Source organism: Lipotes vexillifer, unplaced genomic scaffold (assembly GCF_000442215.2).
Source record: "Lipotes vexillifer unplaced genomic scaffold, Lipotes_vexillifer_v1.1 scaffold444, whole genome shotgun sequence".
NCBI lineage: Eukaryota > Metazoa > Chordata > Mammalia > Artiodactyla > Lipotidae > Lipotes > Lipotes vexillifer.
Window position 1 is genome coordinate 4,529,020 of NW_006793488.1, and position 4,193 is coordinate 4,533,212.

General features: G+C 61.2%; 1 protein-coding gene across 1 annotated transcript in view; it reads right to left on the minus strand.

The window, feature by feature from the left end:
- The window catches only part of TFAP2A (transcription factor AP-2 alpha), a 21,892-nt gene that overhangs the window by 17,463 nt on the left and 236 nt on the right, over positions 1 to 4,193 (minus strand). The window lies entirely within an intron of this gene.

The following is a 4,193-nucleotide window of genomic DNA, read 5'->3' on the forward strand; positions in this document are numbered from 1 at the left end:
GGGAAAGAGCTCCCGTGTGCGCTCGGAGATCTCCCTCTAATGGTAGAAACTTTTCCCTTTTCCTGCCCTTTACCAACAGCCTAATCGCCTCATTAGCATATCAACAATAGTCCAATTGCTCGCCAGCACCACAATCTGCCGCCGGCCGCTCCGACCCAGGTATAAAGGCCTCTCCACGCCGCAAACTTGCTCCTAGAGCGCGCTCCTGCCGGGGAGCCCCCGAAATCTCCCTTGAGCCCCGCCGCGCGGCCCTGCCCCGGCGCCCCCGCCCCCATGCCACTCTTCTCTCTCCTCCTCGCCGGAGACGCCCCGGCAAAAGCCCGGCACTGCGCAGGGTCCGAGCGACCGCGCCGGGGCCCAGCTTTCCGCACCTCTCCCTCACCCCTGCCTCCACCCGCGGCTCTGTCCTTTCGGCTCCGTCCAATCTTATTAGAAATTACTATCCCTTTCGCAATCAGATGTAACCACCAAACGAAGACCGGCGAAGTCACGTCAGGATTTTTGCCCAACAAGAGATCGCCTCCGCTCCCCGGCAACCGACACCTCCGGCCGCGGCGCCCTGGGACTTTTACTGGCTTCGCGCTTCCCAGCCCACCCCACCCCCCAGGTTGGAGATTTTGCCAGACGGCTTCAGTCGCTCGGCTGGGGTTTGGGATCCTTTAATTGCCGCGTGTAAAATAAAAAGTGTACCCTGAAGAGGTTACTTGACAGCTGCAGGGGTTAAATGATTTTCCTCTCATTGGTATGAAGCTAGGGCCGACTGATAATTCAGCGTGGTATTTGGGCTACGGGCTTCCTGGGTGCAGTGTGGACGGGAATACGGATCTCCTATAGAGACTCACAGTCGCTTCTGGAGTTGAGCCGAAATACCGACATGTGTGCGCCGTGTCATGCATGCATCAAAATAAATCGCAGGGAACCAACCCTTCGCTGTGCTAATCTGCTCCAGTTTTCCCAAGATTCCCCTTTTTAATTAAAGCAGGGAGAGTTCCTTCATGATTTGGTGCAGTTACTAACGCGGGCGCTTTCGCGGCTCAGTGCCCGGCTGGCGCGGAACCCGGAGGCCCGGGAACCACCCCCGTCGTCCAGGTCCGCCAGTCTCGGCTCTCCCGGTCCACACGGGGGCCTGCTCGCCCCACCGGGGCTCTGTCATTTTTTCTTCTGTGAAACAGAGGTTTTCTTTTAAGGAAAGGGAGATCAAAAAAAAAAAAAAAAAAAAGACGGGATGCGACCCTTGGAAATACAGAGAAATTAATTCATCTGGCCGAGCTTCCTCGTTTGTCCTAGGTCACAACCTTCTTTCTCCCTCTCGAATGCGGCAAATCCCCCAACAACAGTAGGTCTCGCCTCAGAGTTGCTCTAGGAACGACCTCTGATGCCATCTTGGCCTGTTGCTTGCAAATCTCCCGGCCTACCGGGTCTCACGGTGCGTCCTCGCCGTGAGGGTAGAGGCTGTCGCGAATGCGAGCGTTGCCTAACAGGTGGAAGGAAGGCGAGAGGAGGGGGACCCTCTCCCCCCCGCCCCCAGCCGCCGAAGGGCAATTCTCTCTCCAGACGACCGCAGCCGATTCCCCAAGCCCGGCAGAGTAGGCCAGAAAACCGCCCCCCCCCCGCGAAAGTTAGAGAGAGGATCAGAGCCGCAAGCGGGGTGCAGAGCCGGAGGGGCTCCCTCCGACGCCCTGGGCGCTCCCCTGCACGCTCGGTCCCCGCCTGCGCACGACGGCGCAGGCCCTTGGCTGAACCCGGCTCCAGGCTCGGCGCCGCTATCCTTCCGCAAAAATGGTCAACTTCCAGCGCGAGCGCCACGCACCCTGCGGGCTGGCCTGGGGCCGCCGCCCAACGTGGCGGCTGGAAGTCGGGGGGTGGGCCGCCCGGGGGACCGACACCCTCCCAGCCGCGGCCGCAGCCCCAGAGCGCGATCTGTAGGCCAAAGCCTAGGCCCGGGAGCAGGGGATCTTGCACCCCCAAAACGTCGCCACGGTGTGCTTGGGGGAAATCTAGGTTTCGCTTTCTTTCTATCCGTGCGCTGGGGAAGGCATTGCAGGGCCTTAATCCTCTGCACCCTCCCCCCTTGTTGACCCGAGCCCCGCAGATCTCCGGCTCCACACCCGCCGGGGCTGCTAAACTGTTGTTGTTTCCCCGCCGAGGGCGCCTTTGAGGTGCAGATTGAGGCCTGCGGGCTCCGCGCCGCCGCCCGCGTTAGGAGCGCTGAAGAAAGGCCCGAGCGAGTGCCCCGGTCGCCCCTGGAGCCAGCGGAGCCGCGGTAGTGTGTGAGCGTCATTACCACGACAAGTCGCTTCATTGCATGTCAATGCTCCGGCCTCGCCGGGACCCCAGGACAGCAGCGCCAGGCCTGGGGGCAGGAGTCGGGGGTCCAGGCCTGATAGGGGGGCGTGGAGAGGGCGTTGGGAGAAGAGCGAGTATCTGTGTGAGAGACAGAGACACCGAGAGAGACAAAGAGACAACGAGGGAAGGAGAAGGACTCCATTTTCACCAGCTGTTGCCACCCAGTGGGCCCAGGAGCCCAACAGGCCAAAGCCGGAGGAGCCGGCCTCTCCAGGCCCCAAATCCGCGTGCCCCACCCAAGATCCCGGCTTCCCACCGCTAGCCAAACTGTGAACCCACGGGAGCCAGGCCCAGGCTTCACTCCTGTCCCCTTCAGGCTGGAATCTTGCTGCTTCCGAACCTCAGTCGAACCCACTGGAGGCCCAGACCCTGGCCGAGCCTGCGCTGCGGGCGTTTTCTCACGCTGAGGAATTCTGCAGCCAAGTTCGCCCGGCTTGAGGGGAAAACCAAAAGACCTCCGTCAAGGAGTCCCCCAGTCTTCCCCTGCAGAGAAGAGAATGAAGAAGGGCCCTGAGATCCACCGGGGCAAGGGAGGGAAAGGTGTGGATGCCCCAGATTTGAGTTTGGTGTGGGATTTGCACCCTTAAATCACAAAGTCTAACTCTGGAGATGAAATTGCATTTATTTAGGTTTAATTGGGAGGATAGGTCTAAAAGAGCTCACGGCTGATTAAAAGAATAAGTGCAATGAAAGAAATAAATACTGCAAGATGACTTCCTTTCCCCAACTCCAGAGAATGTAGGGAAGACGGGACTTCTCTGAACTTTACTTCTGATGGCCGAAATCTGAAACAAGCCAAAGAACTCACCCCGGAAAGAGCAAGGCCTCAAATTTTCTTTGAGAGGATCGGGGGTTTGGTTCAAATCGGCCCGCGGGCTTTTAGGCACATAGACTCACGCCCTAACCAGGACTCCGCTTGGCTAGGGCGAAAAGAAGGCCCCGCGGTTCCCATTATGAAATCGGCGACAGGGGAGAGGCTGCTATGCTCACCAACCTGGCCAGAGCCGCCCTGGTTCCCTTAGGGGAAATGTCTGGAACGTAAAAGGAGAGAGCGCTGGATGCAGGCTCCCTTGGCCGGGGTCGGGCCCGGGGCTCAGGGGAGAGCAGTGTCTGGAGCCTAGCTGGCCTTGCCGTGCCCGCGGCCTAGCAGAGCCAAGTTCGGGAGGCGTTGGTTTCGACCAGTTCTAGGCCTTCTGCCTCATCACTCGCCACTTACCGCCCCCGTTAGGCACCCCAACCCGTAGCCCAAGCGGCGAAAAGTGGCTTCGGGAAGAAGACGGAGCGAGAAGCTCAACTTTGCGCAAACTCTTTGAGCATCCCCCAAAAGAACGTGCTCGCCGGCGCGACCCGTCCAGCCGGACCCCTTTCTATTCTCCACGCTCCCTTGTGGTCCCCTAAACGTGGAGACGCGGAGAGAGACAGGTGCACTGGAACCCCATCTCACGCGCCGCCCTGGGATCTAGGGCGAGATCGGAGGCGTAGCGAGCAGGGAACCTTCCTGGCGGCGCACCGCACGCCCGCCTGCGCCCTGCCCCCGCCTGAATTAGTCATCTACCCCAGTTTCTACTGGCAGCGGGCGGGGGGTGGCGTCCGTAGCGCAAAACACCGGTAACCCCCGGGGCCACCTGTGGAGCGTGCGCCGGACTCTCCCGAGCACCGGGCAGGCCGGTGGCGCGCGTGGCCCCCAGCGCCGCGGCCGCCGCCTGCGCCCGTTTTCCTGCCCTCTTTCTCTCCTGGGAACGCTCCTGGGCGCTGCCAGGCGCGCCTCACCTACGACGCTGCAGCCCTGGGCCGCGGCTCTTCCTCTCCGCCTCCCCCCGCCCGGCCCCCCTCCCCTGCTCCACCCC